This window comes from Podarcis gaigeae, assembly GCF_964106915.1.
Source record: "Podarcis gaigeae genome assembly, chromosome: 11".
NCBI lineage: Eukaryota > Metazoa > Chordata > Lepidosauria > Squamata > Lacertidae > Podarcis > Podarcis gaigeae.
The window spans coordinates 55,134,190-55,152,719 of record NC_139687.1 but is presented as its reverse complement, the minus strand read 5'-3'; the positions used below and the strand labels follow the sequence as shown (position 1 = coordinate 55,152,719).

Sequence of the window (18,530 nt, the reverse complement as noted above, 5' to 3'; positions counted from 1 at the left end):
ACAGTGTTCCCTGGCCTCCTGATAACTGTAGTTGATCATTTCCCCCCCCCCCAAATTAAAATCCAGAGATATACAGAAAAGGAAGAGCAAGAATTACACTATCTCCAAGGAGCCCCTCTCTGTGTTTCTGCATGAGTCCCTGTTCGTTATATCCAGCACCTTGGGTCTGGTGCTGGAGCCCATAGGTACAGTGGTACCTCTGGATGCGAACAGGATCCGTTCCGGAGCCCCGTTCGCATCCTGAGTAGAATGTAACACGCATCTGCGCATCTGCGCATGCATGGGTTGAGTTTCCCCGCTTCCACGCATGCACGTGACACCATTTTGAGCGTCTGCACATGCGTGAGCGGCGAAACCCGGAAGTAACGTGCTCCGTTACTTCTGGGTCGCCATGATGCGTAACCTGAAAGCAGTCAACCTGAAGCATATTTAACCTGAGGTATGACTGTAAGGTTAAATATGCTTCACCAGAAGCGGCTTAGTCATGCTGGCCACATGACCCGGAAGCTCCCTTGGCCAATAAAGCGAGATGAGTGCCGCAACCCCAGAGTCGATCACGACTGGACCTAATGGTCAAGGGTCCCTTTTGTTGTTGTTGTTTAGTCGTTTAGTTGTGTCCAACCCTTCGTGACCCCATGGACCAGAGGACGCCAAGCACTCCTGTCTTCCACTGCCTGCCGCAATTTGATCAAACTCATGCTGGTAGCTTGGAGAACACTGTCCAACCATCTCGTCCTCTGTTGTCCCCTTCTCCTTGTGCCCTCCATCTTTCCCAACATCAGGGTCTTTTCCAGGGAGTCTTCTCTTCTCATGAGGTGGCCAAAGTATTGGAGCCTCAGCTTCAGGATCTGTCCTTCCAGTGAGCACTCAGGGCTGATTTCCTTCAGAATGGAGAGGTTTACCTTTACCTTTATGACTGTAAGACATTTCAGGACCACGGATAGCTCAACGTGAGCAACCTGATCCCACAGAGGTTGAGAGCGGGGGGGGGGGGGGCTTTTAAGCTGTCAGGCCACCTCTTCTAGACTCCACCCCCTTGTGGAACTTCAGGTTCTTAAAGGGCCAGCCCTCAGGCCTGAAGACAGAGTGACACTCCCTTCTTGATTTCATAGCCTTTGGTCGGCTGGAGGGCCTGTACTACTAGGGCAACAAGCAGAGGGGAGAGATTTAGTTCCTCAGGCTCAGGGGAAGGTGCGTCACCACCCTTAGCAAACTACAGCTCTCAGGATTCCTGGTTGTGATGTATAATGCAGAGGGGATCCTATAAACTAATTATGTGTTGTGGTTTATGCCTGGGATGAGGTGCAGACCGCCCTGTTTTCAGTTTGAAAACATATGGAGACAACCGTTCATATGTGAGTACAGTGCTACCTTGGGTTACATATGCTTCAGGTTACATACGCTTCAGGTATCCCAGACTCCACTAACCCAGAAATAGTGCTTCCGGTTAAGAACTTTGCTTCAGAATAAGAACAGAAATCGTGCTCCGGCAGCACGGCGGCAGCAGGAGGCCCCATTAGCTAAAGTGGTGCTTCAGGTTAAGAACAGACCTCCAGAACAAATTAAGTACTTAACCCGAGGTACCACTGTACAAGAAATAGCAAGGAGTGAGATTTGTTTATTTTTACCATATTATTGTGTTTTATACAAACAAGATATATTGCAGCTTTGGACTTCCTTTAGCATATGATGGCCAAATCCAATTTTAAGTTCATAAAATATGCACTCATTTAAACAAATGATGTGGTTGCGAAGCCAGACACTTTAGGGAGCAGACAGTTTGCAGACATGCACTAAAGCTGCATTTTTCTGTTTCCAACATAAAAAGCACTTAAGCAGTAAATGCCATATTTAGTATTTTTCCCAGGGACCAATAAACTCCAGAGGCATGAATAAGCAGCAGCAGGATGGCTCTCACAGTCTACAAAGAGTGTCTTAAATAATAAAATCTGGTTATCCTCATGTCAGGGCAATTAAAGGAAAAACACTCTCCCTTTTTTTGCAGCTACCGTGGAGCTAAAATGTGTGGGGCTGCCACAAAACAGATTAAATAATTTGTCAAGTTCCGCAGGGAGAAGAGCTTCTCTACTTGGTGCGCTCAGAAACCCTGAATATCTGGTATTATGTGTTATCATTGTCTTGTATTCCAAGGCTGTGTCCTTCAAACAGCAATTTATAAGTTTGTGTACACATTACTGTTTACTCCGGCTCCAATGTGCTCACATTGCTGGAGTTTGAAGTCGAGTACCCCTGACATTGATAGGGACACGAGTGGCGCTGTGGGTTAAACCACAGAGCCTAGGACTTCCCAATCAGAAGGTCGGCGGTTCAAATCCCCGCCAAGGGGTGAACTCCTGTTGTTCGGTCCGAGCTCCTGCCAACCTAGCAGTTTGAAAGCATGTCAAAGTGCCAGTAGATAAATAGGTACCGCTCCGGCAGGAAGGTAAATGGCGTTTCCATGCACTGCTCTGGTTCACCAGAAGTGGCTTAGTCATGCTGGCCACATGACCCGGAAGCTGTATGCCAGCTCCCTCAGCCAATAAAGCGAGATGAGCGCCGCAACCCCAGAGTCAGTCACGACTGGACCTAATGGTCAGGGGTCCCTTTACCTTTACCCCTGACATTAGCCACAATCCATATTTACTCTGTAGTTTCTTGAGAAATACTGTTGGTTGATGAGCTTTCCGGCAAACCAGCTTCCATCTGATTTGAAAAAGTAAGCTGTGGTTCAGCTGGTGTGTGTCTATTTGAGACAGCCGTTGGGCATGTGCAGACGATAGCTTCTTTGAATAAGTGCAGGGGGCAAGAATGCCACCTTGCTCCATGCGATGTGCTGACATCATGCACACATCATGCGCTGTGTTGAGGTGTGACGCACATACCAGAGTGTGCATGCCATGTGGGCTGTGCGATTAAGGTGAGCATGTCACACAGAGTGCATGGGCAGCCACTGCGAATTTCCCCTTCTTGAAAATTTTGGGGGGCCCTTCTGCCCCCGGCCTCCCCTAGATGGCGCCTAGGCAGGGGGGCAGGTATGTGAAAGCAAATCAGGTAACATGTATCAGGTGAAGACATCCTTGTCCCCTCTGCTGTTTACACCTATATATAAATGTGAACAGAAACACAGTGGCAAGAAAGGAGGGGGGAAACCTTGCTGTGTTTGAAGTCACTAATATGTACATATACAGTGGTACCTTGGGTTACATACGCTTCAGGTTACATACGCTTCAGGTTACAGACTCCACTAACCTGGAAATAGTGCCTCAGGTTAAGAACTTTGCTTCAGAACGAGAACAGAAATCGTGCTCCGGCGGCGCAGCAGCAGGAGGCCCCATTAGCTAAAGTGGTGCTTCAGGTTAAGAACAGTTTCAGGTTAAGAACAGACCTCCGGAATGAATTAAGTACTTAACCTAAGGTACCACTGTGGTAGCTTATATGTACGCGGGTGGCGCTGTGGTCTAAAACCACAGAGCCTAGGGCTTGCCGTTCAGAAGGTCAGTGGTTCGAATCCCTGCCATGGGGTGAGCTCCCATTGCTCGGTCCCAGCTCCTGTCAACCTAGCAGTTTGAAAACACGTCAAAGTGCCAGTAGATAAATAGGTACCGCTCCGGCGGGAAGGTAAACAGCGTTTCCGTGAGCTGCTCTGGATTGCCAGAAGTGGCTTAGTCATGCTGGCCACATGACCTGGAAGCTGTACGCCAGCTCCCTCGGCCAATAAAGCAAGATGAGCGCTGCAACCCCAGAGTCGTCCGCGACTGGACCTAACGGTCAGGGGTCCCTTTACCTTTACTCGTAGTCTAAACCTGCCATTTGCTCTGGCTGTCCTTTTACTTCTTTGCAATTGCCTCTAAGCATCTCTGAAGCGCCCAACACCTTCACCTGACTGAGAAGTCTGCAAGCAAGAGAACTGTCTCATTTTCCCCCCTCCTTGGACTCAGAAGGACTATTAATTGCATTGTTCACGTTTTAAACAAACAATGTGTGCGCTTAGCTGTCTGTAGGCAATTGCTGTTATGATTCTGTATAATTAGGGTTGCAAGTAGAGAAAAAACAGTTCCCTATTGATATTTGCCATTTTTATTCCAACTAAGACTTGCAGAACACAGAGATTACCCAGCTCTACCATTAAGTACAAACACACAAGTGTTCCTGTGTGCTCAGACCCTATTCCAGGCTTTCTCAAACTCGGCCCTCCAGATGCTTTTTGGCCTACAACTCCCATGATCCCTAGCTAGCAGAACCAGTGGTCAGGGATTATGGGAATTGTAGTCTCAAAACATCTGGAGGGCTGAGTTTGAGGAAGCCTTCCCTATTCCATGAGCAGTTCTGAGTGACATGGAAGCACATTGTCTATAGCAAATGCAGCTTTATTAAAACTCAGGCTATGTGAGTTCTAAGTGGAACTCTGGTTAGTAACCTGACAGCTTCTGGGACCTATTGACGTTTTTAAGCTGTCTTCAAGGGACAGCTCCACTTACTAAATTTGACAGAGTTAAGCTTTTACCTATGAACTGTTACCATTCTGTAATCTCCAACATGGCCAGATGTTTGTTCACCCGCAAATCCCCCGTTTTATTCCTATCTTGAGAAAAGCAAAGGGGATTAAGAGACAAGGAACTTGGTTAAGCAGGTATTGTTAATGTTGCTTGCTAACATAGCACAATGCATGGGTAGTGGAAAGGTTTTTGGAGCTGCAAAGTGGTTATACTGGAAAACACAGGTAGGGGACTCGCAGCTAACCGAAAGTCAAGTATTTTGTTTTGAAAGTTAGTGGAAACTTTGGTGGGAAGATGCAAGGACAATCAAAGAAACATTTCAACATTTCGGTGTAGCTCACACCCATCTCACTGAGTTTAAGGTAAGAGGCTCGTTTATAATCATATTCTGCAAATTATTCATGTCCATATGTAACTGCATTGTTTTATACTTTCTGGATGTCTCGGGATCATATTATAAAGTAGTTGTGTTCTGTATTAAAAATCAAGCACTGCTAGGAGCTGTTCCTTTTTGTTTTCCAGTGTATTTCTTATCAATTAAAAAATTGGTGGGGAGCAAGCTAGTTTTTATCCCAAAAGTGTGGCCCGGGGGGGGGGATGAGGACCACTGTGCTATAGTCAGTCATTTGGAAGTACTTACAATGCCATCTGTCATTCACCAAAGGTGTCCAGAGATGGAGACTGCTAACAGATCCTTGTCTATTTCCTTGCAAGAGCTTCACCTTGGCTCTGACAAGAACATTAATAAAAAAGTGTGGTGGGGTAGCGATGCTGAGCGACGGAAGCTACAAGTCAGTGCAAATCTGGAGAACACAGACAGCCTGTAGCCTAATAAATGGTACCCTTTCTACAGCCTGAGTCATCCCTTGATGTGCTGGTCTTTAATGAAAATCGATGCTGCCTTGCCTAGTACCAAGTTACATGTTTGAAATGCTGCGGATGACAAATGGCAGTAACTCTTGTCTTGTCTCCCACCTCACTCAGATTTCTCTGGAGCCAGCTTAGTCTCAAGGCGAGATCAAATTTCCTTTAGATGCAAAAGGGGTGCAGTTATGCATGTGCCAGAGCTGGATGGGGCAGAGACCGTCTCATACCCTCTAACACTTGGAAGCTGAAATCTGGCACACCACATTCCCAGACACCATCTTCCCATTTTTTTTATTGTGGGACTAGGCAGCTGTTATGTACTGAGCTGAATCCTAGAACAATAGGATGCAGAATGCAGCAGTCTGATTGGTCCGGAGGAGCCCCCCAATCCAGCTCCAGGTGGGAGTGAATCAGCGACCTGATTGGCCTGCAGGAGCAGCCAATCAGGCTTCTGGAGAAGGTGAATCCACAACCTGATTGGCCTACAGGAGCAGCCCGGAATTAGCCAATCACACAGGGCCCATGGTGTAAATAATGTATATAGGTAAAGGTAAAGGGGACCCCTGACCATTAGGTCCAGTCATGGCCGACTCTGGGGTTGTGGCGCTCATCTCGCTTTATTGGCCGAGGGAGCTGGTGTACAGCTTCTGGGTCATGTGGCCAGCATGACTAAGCCGCTTCTGGCAAACCGGAGCAGCACACAGAAACACCATTTACCTTCCCACCAGAGTGGTACCTAGTTATATACTTGCACTTTGACGTGCTTTCGAACTGCTATGTTGGCAGGAGCTGGGACCGAGCAATGGGAGCTCACCCTGTCGCGGGGATTCGAACCACCGACCTTCTGATTAGCAAGTCCTAGTCTCTGTGGTTTAACCCACAGCACACCCACGTCCCTTAAATAATGTATATATACCTAGACATTTTGGGGAAAGATTCATTCATTGCTGCTATGAGCTGAATAAAGAGCATGAAATTCACACTCGATTTTGAGTATATTTCAGCGGCCATTTCAGTTGCTGTGTTCTCGAGCAATTTCACACTATGGTTTTCTCCCCTAAAAAGCGCTGGGGGGGGGGGGACAGACACAGCGCCTCCAAACACAGAGATCACAGCTCCAAGAAAAGTGTTTTTTTTCCAAGGAGTGGGGAATTGCCACATGAAATCGCACGAGATCATGGCAGCCATAACAGGATACTTGCGGGTTATGCAATCTCTACAGTTTGCTCAAATGTGCAACTTACAGTGGCAAAAAGATGGCGTTATGTTAAACCTTGTTATAAAGGTTTGATTTTTCTCTGCTTGGCTCGATGGGTCGGCTGGCACGAGTTTAGAATAGGGGTAACTTGTTGTCTCTACTTTTTTAAAAAAAATTAGAGACATCACCTTGCCAACAAAGGTCCGTATAGTAAAAGCTATGGTTTTTGCAGTAGTGATGTATGGAAGTGAAAGCTGGACCATAAAGAAGGCTGATCGCCGAAGAATTGATGCTTTTGAATTATGGTGCTGGAGGAGACTCTTGAGAGTCCCATGGACTGCAAGAAGATCAAACCTATCCATTCTGAAGGAAATCAGCCCTGAGTGCTCACTGGAAGGACAGATCCTGAAGCTGAGGCTCCAGTACTTTGGCCACCTCATGAGAAGAGAAGACTCCCGGGAAAAGACCCTGATGTTGGGAAAGATGGAGGGCACAAGGAGAAGGGGACGACAGAGGACAAGATGATTGGATGGTGTTCTTGAAGCTACGAGCATGAGTTTGACCAAACTGCGGGAAGCAGTGGAAGACAGGAGTGCCTGGCGTGCTCTGGTCCATGGGGACACGAAGAGTCGGACACGACTAAATGACTAAACAACAACAACAACAACAACTTGTTGTGGCTTCCTATATCTAGGATTGTCCTGCCATCAGCTTTCACGCAGCTATAGGGACCTGTTAAAAAGCTGGCAACCCCATGGTTAGGAAAGTAACTGTTTTGTGTGGGTGGGTCTGGAATGCTAGAATTTGGGCAAAAGATCTGAAAGGGAAAAACCCAGAACAAAAGGGCATTTCCCCCAAGTACTGATACCCACCAGAGGTGTGAGGTTGCTATGGCAACATGCCGACAAAATGCTGTGTATGAGGAGGCCTGAAATAAAGAACAGCAGGATCCAACAGTTTCAGAAGTTTCTTTCTTTAAAAAAGAAAGACCAGCAAAGTCACTCCGAATAAATTTGCTACATTTCCAGTATACTTGGGTCTCCAACAGTTGTTGGACTACAACTCCCATCATCCCTAGCTAGCAGGATCAATGGTCAGGAACAATGGGAGTTGTAGTCCAACAACAGCTGGGTACCAAAGTTTGAGAAAACATTGTGTTGGGCTGCAATCTTGAACCCACTCATTTGGGAATAAGCTCTGTTGAATTCAATGGGACTTATTTCTGAGTAGATGTGTTATGTACTGAGCTTGGATCCTAGAACAATAGGCAGGTAGGATCATAGAAGGCAAAAACCTGATTGGCCAGCTGGAGTAGCCCAATCAGGCCCCAGGAGGAAGTTATCAGCCTATTAGGTCAGTAGGATCCTAGAACCTGCAGGAGCCGCTCAATCAGGCCCCAGGAGGGAAGCAGAGTCAGCCAATCACATGAGACCCATTGTGTAAATAATGTATATAAAGACTGAGGTTTGGGGGGAAATTCATTCACTGTTTACAAATGTGTTATGTACTGAGTTGAATAGGATCCAAACTGCAGCAGTCTGATTGGTCCTAGAACAATGCAGCAGTATGATTGGTCAGCAGGAGCCACCCAATCCAGCTCCAGATAGAAGTGAATCCACAACCTGATTGGCCTACAGGAGAATTCTGGAATTAGCCAATCACGTGCAGCCCATTGTGTAAATAATGTATATAAAGCAGATACTTTGAGGGGACATTCATTCCCTCCTCACCACTATGAGCTGAATAAAGAGCATGAAATCCACTCTCGACTCTGAGTATATTTCAAAATGCCAGCATCTTTTCCGTGCTTTGATAAATACTTCCAGTTTCTTTCATCTTTGAGCCGATTCTGGTCTCTTTCTGATCGCCCTGGAGGAAGCTCAGTGGAGTGAAATGTCGAATCTGTTTCCAGTATACAGCTTAGGACAAATCTCTTTACCTCGGCCAGCCTCTGGCTATTTTGGACTACAACCCCCATCAGCCTCAGCCAGGCTGAGCTGGCTGATGCTGATGGGAGTTGTAGTCCAAAACATCCTAATGGCCTTAGATTGAGAGAGGCTTGTCTAGGCCTTTGGATGACTGGATGTTTTCTCTTCCCCTGTTTGCTGCTGTTTTGTTGCTTTGTCATGCTTTGCTTTTTGTGGTTTTTGTTTATTATAGGAATGTAAATTGTACTTACCTTATTTGTGGTATTTTTGCAACTTGCTGCGGGACCATGATTAGGGGGAAAGTGGGGTGGGGGGTGGGAAAGAGATGTATAAATAACAAACAAAAAGAGAGCCAGTGTGGTGTAGTGGTTAAGAGCAGTAGTCTCATAATCTGGGGAACCAGGTTCGCTTCCCAGCTCCTCCACCTGCAGCTGCTGGGTGACCTTGGGCCAGTCACACTTCCCTGAAGTCTCTCAGCCCCACTCACCTCACAAGGTGTTTGTTGTGGGGGAGGAAGGGAAAGGAGAATGTTAGCCGCTTTGAGACTCCTTCGGGTAGTGATAAAGCGGGATATCAAATCCAAACTCTTCTATTACAAGCCGTGAAAATGGAATAATGCCTTCAGGCTGCAGTCCTGTACTTTTTTCCTGAGAAGTAAGCCTCACTGAGCCCGGTGGGACCGACTTCTGAGTGCATTGGGTTAAACTGTTTGATGTAGCATACAGTGGTACCTCGGGTTACAGATGCTTCAGGTTACATACGCTTCAGGTTACAGATGCCGCTAACCCAGAAATAGTGCTTCAGGTTAAGAACTTTGCTTCACGATAAGAACAGAAATCGTGCTCCAGTGGCGCGGCGGCAGCAGGAGGCCCCATTAGCTAAAGTGCTGCTTCAGGTTAAAAACAGTTTCAGCTTAAAAACGGACCTCCGGAATGAATTAACTACTTAACCTGAGGTACCACTGTATTAGTCTTTTTCTCACAACAGGCCAGGCAGCAAGATGCAAACGGAGATAGGGCCCCTGCACCTTTAATAGCTGCAGAGATGGAGAAATTTCAGCAGGTATCTCCTACACAACTATAACAGGGGGCACAGCTTTGTCCTCTTTTCTTTTGCATCTGGTCCTTTATGAACGAATCGGCAGTTCCACAGCCTATCCCTGTCTGCTGCCTTGTCGCAAAATTACTTCAGGAAAACTAAATGTGTTCTAATTTCTGGCCTGCCTTCTGAGGGTGGTGCTCTGAGTAATAATTCTAGATGCACCTCTGTTGGCAAAGAAACTCCCCTCGCTGCAATCCATGTGGCCATAAAATTATATACAGTGGCGTAGCGTGGGTTGTCAGTACCCGGGGCAAGGCAAGTAATTTGCGCCCCCTAACCCGTGGATTTTAGCACTCGAGGTAGGGGCAGAGAGCTGTGAGTGCGAGCGCCCCCCCCCAGATGTTGCGCCCGGTGCGGCCGGCCCCCCCTGCACCCCCCACGCAACGCCACTGATTATATATATTAACATATTTTCATATCTTATACAGTGGTACCTTGGGTTACATACGCTTCAGGTTATAGACTCCGCTAACCCATAAATATTACCTCAGGTTAATAACTTTGCTTCAGGATGAGAACAGAAATCGCGCAGCGGTAGCAGGAGGCCCCATTAGCTAAAGTGGTGCTTCAGATTAAGAACAGTTTCAGGTTAAGAACAGACCTCCAGAACAAATTAAATACTTAACCCGAGGTACCACTGTACAGTGTTTTAGACTTCCATCAACCGCATCTGAAGATTTTTCAGTCTTTATCACTTAGTCTACATTTCTTAATTTCTCTATTACTTTTAATTATCCTTAACTAATAACTCTCTTCATAGTCTTTGCAATATTTTGCATAGTCCGCCTTTCAAAACTTCTTGCAATCCTACTAGCGTAATCTGTTTATTACAATTACTTTTCAAATAATTCAAATATTTACTCCAGCCCTCCAAGAATCTCTGGTCCCGCAGGTTTCGAATCCTTCCTGTCATCTTATCTTATCTAATTCTGCATTGTCCATTAATTTCACTTGCTACTCTTCTTTTTTCAGGCCGCTTTGCATTGCTTCTTCCTTCTCCCCACAAGGCAAACCACCATTTTCTCACTCTTCCCACTGCCCCACATCCTCAAAATGCCCTTTAAGATAGGCTCCTGTGCTATCGCCCCTCTTTTCTCATTATCCTTTCTAAGGACATGGCCCCAAGAGATCAGGACTTGGGTGCCTTTAAGCAACGAGATGCAATTGCAGTGCTGGATTTACATATAAGCTAAACAAGCTATAGCTTAGGACCCCACTTTCTTGGGGGCCCCCCAAAAAAAATTAAGGGGAAAAACTGGATGTACATTTCCAGAATATAAGATAAAAAAATAATAAAACCTACATACAGCAACAGCGTTTTGTGTTGTGTAGGCTCCTATGATGTAAGTATTGGGCCCCGCCTGCTAGCCTGCTCCCTAAAATATCACTGGTTTGCTCCTTTCTATAGACAGGGTGCCAACATTTTGCATATTTTGTTATGTGCAAATGCTTTTAGATACCTATAAGGTCCATAAATTACCATCTAGCATATATTCAACACAAAAAACACAGCGACAATTTGTTGTTGACAAAGGACAGCTGGACATATAAAGGGCCCCATTTAAATCCGGCGCTGCGCAATCCAATCGCAGCGCCTGGAGGGGAAAAAAACTCTCCCAGGTGCGTCCGATCGCGCACGTCCAAAATACAATCCCTCCATCTCCATCTCCCCTCCCCTCGAAGAGGAACTACATTTCCCAGGAAGCTTAGCGCGTCCCTTTCTTTTTTAAAGTCTATGCACGTGGCTCGTTGGGAGGAGTTGGGAACGTCACATTCCTGCATTCTCTTAGCCTGTGTCACAGGAGCCCGGTTTCTGTGTCGTTGGACAGCCTGGAAAATAAGAGCGAAAATAAGCCCTCCTTCTGCCTCCACTTTCCCAAGCTCTCCCCAGTCGGGACTCATGCACCTCCAAGAAGGAATCTGACCCCCCTTCCCCTTTCCTTCCTCCCTCGGAATCCACCCAGAGGCTCCCTCTTTCTCCTCTCCAGCCCAGCCTTGGCTCTCCAGAAAGGTAATCATCATCATCCGGCGCTGTTGTGGGTTTGGGCTGCTATGGGGTTATCTGTAGGGCTGTGTGAATGCGCGCGCGAGGGTCCTTTTGTGGGCATCCGTGCTGCGCCTCGATTGCCAGCAAATGACTGGTGCTGATATATATCCATGCGTACGCGCCCGACACACCACAATTCCTCCCCAGCCTGGAGGCGTTGCAATAAAAGGGACGAGGAGGGAATCCTCCTTTTTACGCATTGGATCCAACCGCGTTTTTACGCATTGGATCGCGCGCAGGTGATGGCGGTGGAGCCCTGTTGTGGCTTTCTCCCGGGGAGAGAAGGCGAAGGGCGCTCGTGGTCTCTCCCCTGTTGTTGTGGCGGCTGCGTGACACCCTCGTAACTCAGGCGGGGGGGGGGGCGAGGCGGGGCTCCCCTTTGTTTTGCAACCCGGGGACCAAGTTGCAAGGTGTTCCTGCGTTTTTGCGGCGGGGAGGAGGGAATCTCTGCTTCGGATCAAAATAGGAAGAGCTGGCTGCTCTCTTCCCCCAGCTTCCTCTTCTCCTGCGTCTGCATAGGCCAAAACTGGAACGGAGTTTATTTTGCTTTCTTTTCTCTCTCCCCCCCCCCTCCAACAAATCAGTCCCATGTGATTCTCTCCCCACCCCCCCTTCTGCGTGGATATGTGCGTGTCGATTGCATGTTGTCTAGACTTCAACTCCCCCTCCCTCTTTTCTCCTCCCTCCCCCTTCATCTCGGCTCCCCCCACCCCCACCCGCTTTCTCCCCCCCCCCACCTCTCCGTTTCCAACCAATGCAGTTTATGTCAGGGAAAGTCTTTTTTTGATTTGCAGCCCGGGCCTGGTGGCATTTATCTCAGCCCTTTTATGAAATGCATCATTCCGGCATGATCTCTCCCGAGACGCACAGATAGACTCCCTTGCCAGAATTTGGGCGGGGAGAGGAAGAGAATGGATGTTACTCGTAGTTGTAAATTTTCACACAAGCGTGTAGTAAAGGGATTCAGACTCTCCCCCCCCCTCTATTTAATACCCCCCTCGCCTGTAAATCCTTGAAAGCATGTGTGTAATTTTATTTGAGCGTATATTATGCAACTGCGTATGTCTTTTGGGGGGGGTATTTTGTTGGGTGGGGAGGAGGTGGAATGGAAGATTTGTGATCTCTCCAGGATTTCCTGTGTTAAAAAGTCCTCCAGAATCATAACCCTCCTCCATTGATGATGTATCTTGAGGTCATCTTCCTCTCTCCCTCCCTCCCTCCTCCGTAATACAGGATTAATTGTTCAGAGGCTATTGTAATCCTTTTCAGCTGCCCAATGGCCCCTGTCTGATTCTACTTCCACACACACCGTGCAAGGACTTGGATTGTTTCCCTCTGTCTGAGAGGTGGTGGGGTTCATGCAATTTCGGTTAAATCCAGAATGTTTCAAGATTGCATTAGGGAAAGGACGAGCCGTGGCCAGCCTAACGCACGGTCCAAGCACCCGTGGGTTTTTTAAAATGTCATGCGTTGATAGATACTCAGGTTTGCCGTGTTATTAAAATGCAGATCTTAGATTATCCGGATTTTCAATGTTCTGGGGTTTTAAGTGAGCCAAAGGGTATCCTTTGTGTGTGTGTGTGTGTGTGTGTGTGCAGGCAGCACATTATGTTCAGGCAGTGTGCAGTTCTACACAACGCTCTGTTGGGTGACAATGTGATTTGGGGCATATCCTAGCTGGATTCCTTTTCCATGTATCAAAAAATCTAGCAGATTTCCATTAAAATAATTAGATATAGTTTGCATGGAAGCCGGTGGCCTCATTTGAGTGTTAATTCTTGACGTGGCAAGAACAGTTCCATTCCGAAATCCCTGATATCGTTTTTAATCTCACCCTGCCTTGTAGCCAAGGGAGAAGGAAAGGGGTTCGAGCGATAGATAAGAACAGAACAGCCCAGAGCATCATCTCCTGGTACTATCATAGAGCAGGCTAAGGTGCTTTGCCATTGGTGACATTTCCTGCATTGTCCCATTGAATCCAGCTGTGGTTACCCCAGGCATGTGAGCATAGAATTGTAGCCTTAAGATCCATCCTCTCTGCATGGATAATAGGGAGCGATCCTAGGCTGGATCAGCTTTCAGGCACGTTATGGGTGCGGTCCATTTTTAAAATATATTTTTTCCTGCAGTGGTTTTTATTCTGGTGCTTTGGGGTGATTTTTGTACCTGCTGCCCTTAACTCATCAATCTAGTAACAAGGTGCGACTCCTAGGTGATCATTCCTGCCATTCTTAGTTATGGGGAAGGATAAATGCTTCCAAAGACCAGAAAGCGGAAGGTTGAGTGGGGTGGGGGCTCTTGCTCCTAGCCTGTGCCACGTAAGAGCTTTCTGTACATGAGTTTATGCTGCAGTATTGAGGGGAAGAACAGATTGCGGGGGGAGCAGCTAGATCAGAGAGCAAGGCTCTCTCCCTCTCTTTCTGCCACGGTCCTTCCCTTCCTCCAGCTTCCTTCAGGGGAAACACATCTTTGCATTTAGCAAAATCACCAGCAGCTCTGCAAAGAGCTGTCTCTGCTTTTTATCTGCTGTATTTAAGAGGATGCTCACCTTGATGTGGTGTCAGGTTTGTGAAATCAGGCGCCGAAATGTCCGATATCTTGATGGTCTGGTGGGCAGCCGGATTTGAATGGTGGGCTTCTGAATCAGAAACGCAAACTGCTGTTCTTTAAATCCAAGTTCTTGTAGATGGGGAAATTGGCGCTCTGCTAAGAAAAATGATTAGAGCCCGGATACACTAGCGTGTACTGTATTTTAGGAGCAAACCGTTTCCCCTTTTCTCATTCAAAGTGCACTTTCTCTCAATGAGAGCTAGAAACTTGTACAGAAAAGTAATTTTGTCCTATGTGAAATGCAATGGTTTATCTAGTGTGCCTTTGCATGCAGTACGTGCAGGAAGAATTTGCTTTATGAATCCTTGTGCAGTGAGATTGTGTGCCATTAGCAAATCTTTGGGGTGGCACAGAGCACAGTGTGTTTGCAATTTCTAGAGCAAACTGCTGCATTTTGGCAATAGGATATAATCATAATAGCCAAGGCTTCTCTTCTGATTACAGCCATGGTAAAGGAGGTGAGACCTCAGCCACAATCCCAGGTTCGGATGACACACCAAGCCAAACAAGTATATTACACTGACCTAAGAAAACCGGGGAAGAGCAAAACACCTGTGATTTTCTTCCCGGAAACCAGCATGTTTGTGAAGTCATGGTAGGCCATACTGGGGCTTGCTCTTCAAAGCAGACCTTTGAGTTCAAAGTAGACCTTTTAGCTTGCAAATCCCCCCCAAAAAACTCTCACACATGGGTTTAAAGATGGTTAATCACTGCATTGGCATCACCAACCATGGTTTGAAGCTGCCTTTTAGTGCTGGTTAGCAAATTCTGGCTAAGAGAGCCTGGCAAACTTTTAACAGTAGGTGAGGTCAGTACTTAAGGTGACACTTAAGGGTGATTAGGAAGGATAGAGGGGAATTTGCATCTGTCATCAGGTCCCTGCGGAGGAGTGATCATAAGATATTTGGCATCTTACACCTAATCTATACAGTACCATGGTTGTTGTTGTTGTTTAGTTGTGTCTGACTCTTCGTAACTCCATGGACCAGAGCACGCCAGGCACTCCTGTTTTCCACTGACTCCCACAGTTTGGTCAAACTCATGCTGGTAGCTTCAAGAACATAGCTTCACGATCTGTCCTTCCAGTGAGCACTCAGGGCTGGTTTCCCTAAGAATGGATGGGTTTGATCTTCTTGCAGTCCATGGGACTCTCAAGAGACTCCTCCAGCACCAGAATTCAAAAGCATCCATTCTTTGGCGATCAGCCTTCTTTATGGTCCAGCTCTCACTTCCATACATCACTACTGGGAAAACCATAGCTTTAACCAGATATACCTGGCCCTTTTTAACCGGTGATGCTCCAGGGACCCTCCTGCAGAAGAGTCATATGTTTGACCACTGAAATCCTGTCTATTATTTTTATTTTTATTTTATTTTTAATCCCACTTTTACTCCCAAAGCAGCCCAGAGTAGCAAACAAGTGCTAAAACAAAAACATCCTTAAAACTATTGCAATGCAGATGCAGACCTGGAAAGCCTTGCCCTGGAAAGGCACCTAGGAAGAGGGAAGGTTTTAAGTAGGTGCCAAAAAGACGACAGAGATGGCCCCCACCTTTCAATGGGAGGAAATTGGGCATGGATCCTATACAGTGGTGCCTTGCAAGACGAAAATAATTCGTTCCGCAGGTCTCTTCGTCTAGCGGTTTTTTCGTCTTGTGAAGCACAGCTATTAGCGGCTTAGCGGATTAGAAAAAGGGGGGGGGAAGGGGGAAAACTCGCAAGACGTTTTTGTCTTGCGAAGCAAGCCCATAGGGAAATTCGTCTTGCGAAGCACCTCAAAAACGTAAAACTCTTTCGTCTAGTGAGTTTTTCGTCTTGCGAGGCATTCGTCTTGCAGGGCACCACTGTAGTTTGTTTATTTCATGGGTAGGCAAACAAAGGCCTGGGGCCGGATCCGGCCCGATCACCTTCTAAATCCGGCCCGCGGCCGGTCCGTGAATCAGCCTGTTTTTACATGAGTAGAATGTGTCCTTTTATTTAAAATACATCTCTGGGTTATTTGTGGGGCCTGCCTGGTGTTTTTACAGGAGTAGAATGTGTGCTTTTATTTAAAATGCATCCCTGGGTTATTTTCCACTGCCAAAATATAGTCCGGCCCCCCACAAGGTCTGAGGGACAGTGGACTGGCCCCCTACTGAAAATGTTTCCTGACCCCTGCTTTATTTAATGATTTTATTACATTTCTATATTGTCTTTCATCCGAGAATCACAGGGTGGTTTATTTGTGGTTATGCAATGCTGGGAGCATCAGCCAAAAACTCTTCTCTCTCTGGGGAATGGGGGAAATGTCCTGTGTTGGTCCCCTCCACCCGTTTTCATATCACACACTTGTGCCATGCGCATTCTAGAGATCTCACAGCTTGTTGACTGCACCACCGGGCCGGGAGGGGGGTTGCAACTTTGATATGTGAAATACAGGCATTGCAGAGCTAACAGATGTCTCTTCCAAGCCGACACTTTTCAGTGGAGTCGGGTCACACATTCCGCTTGCTAGCCCTCACGTCTTGCAGTGGCATTCTCACAATTGCAGAAATCTCGGCCAACTGTGCCAATAAGCCTTGGCTGAATCAACGGATAAATCAGTGCAGATTTGCATATGGGGAAAACCAGTGAGTGGTATCTACTGGAGTGCTAAGTGAACATTTCATCGCGCGAGGAATTCCTGCTTGCAGAATAGAACCTTCTTTCTCTATTCCCCCCCAGTAGGGCTGGGTGAAATATCATCCAAAATCGGTTAGAAGTCCATATCGATTTCATAATTGTTGACCTGGCAATATATCATGAATCGTGGTGTGTGGTGTGTGTGCTATGTAAAAAAATTAGGATGTGGGGGAAACCATGAAACTAGTCAATTCCTCTCCATAGCTCCATCCTTGTTTCAGATATCATGATATATCAGTCTAGTGCGATGTTTAGCTGCTGATATAACATGTTGAAAACCAGATATTTCCTCCCCCCCCATTTTTATTCATTTTATAACACAACTAAACAAGACAAACAGAAAAACAAACAATACAAACAAATTCTTGTCTTATCCTTATTCTTTTCTAAACATTGTTAGGTGAGCTTCCCAAAGTCCCCCCATCTGATTTTCATTCTACCTCATCTTTATCAATTTACATATATAATAATTTCTAGCCATTTTTTTTATCACATTTAGTTTTACCATAAAAATCTTCACATTTTATCACTTACAAATAATACTATTTTAAAATACACTATCCTCTACTTCTAACCCTACAGCCTATATCCACTTCCAGAGCTATTCTAATATTTAAATATTAACATATTTTTTTTCAAATATTCTTTAAACTTCTTCCAATCTTCTTCCACCGTCTCTTCTCTCTGGTCTGAGTCTCCCAGTCAGTTCGGCAAGTTTCATGTAGGCGAAAACCAGATATTTCCTACTCCACAGCTATGTTCCAGGGGTTCCCCAACAACAACCACCTTCTGGAGCAAATTTGGGGAGGGTGCTGGTGGGGTAGGGAGTCCTGTTGCATTAGTGGAGATAGATGGTGCTGATGATGGGATGCACTGTTCCAACACCAATATTTCTGAAGAAAATACGTTTTCCTTCCTCCACCTGATGCATTTCCAGGTATTGTCAGACTCCCTCCTGTCATCATCTGAAGGGCTGAAGGCTGGGAAACTCTGGCGTACATTCTTCCTATTCTTCATGGGTCCTTAAAGGTAAAGGTAAAGGGCCCCCTGACCATTAGGTCCAGTCGTGGCCGACTCTTGGTCTTTATTGGCCGAGGGAGCCGGCGTACAGCTTCTGGGTCATGTGGCCAGCAGGACTAAGCCACTTCTGGCGAACCAGAGCAGCACACGGAAACGCCGTTTACCTTCCCACCGGAGCGGTACCTATTTATCTACTTGCACTTTGACGTGCTTTCGAACTGCTAGGTTGGCAGGAGCAGGGACCGAGCAACAGGAGCTCACCCTGTCGTGGTTATTCGAACCGCAGACCTTCTGATTGGCAAGTCCTAGACTCTGTGGTTTAACCCACAGCGCCACCTGTGTGGCGTCACGGGTCCTTGTGTGAACGCAATTAGATATTTAAACTTGGGATAAAAGAAGAGCCTTATATATTGAAATGAACGCTGCCTCCCGTGTTCCCAACCATCCTTTTGTGCCTCTTTTGCTCATTACTCAGTATGTTCCATCTCTGAGAAGACCTGAAAGGTTTGCAAATCAGATTAATACCTTAACGAGGCAGTATCCATTACGATATGTAATGGTTTCCCTTTGTCCCAAGTTGAAATATCTGTTGTGTTTTCTGT

The 18,530-nt window shown here is 46.5% G+C and overlaps 1 protein-coding gene across 12 annotated transcripts in view; it reads left to right on the top strand.

Moving 5' to 3' along the window:
• Positions 1-11,341: 11,341 nt before the first annotated feature.
• Positions 11,342-18,530, top strand: part of CTIF (cap binding complex dependent translation initiation factor) — a 178,476-nt gene continuing 171,287 nt past the window's right edge. For 9 of the 12 annotated variants that reach the window (XR_014556183.1, XR_014556184.1, XR_014556185.1 and 6 more), the window contains exon 1: positions 11,359-11,601. The gene's annotated coding sequence lies outside the window, so the exon portion shown is untranslated. Of the gene's footprint in view, positions 11,602-18,530 lie in introns of all 12 variants that reach the window. The other 3 variants (XR_014556181.1, XR_014556182.1, XM_083702736.1) reach the window with 1 other exon arrangement.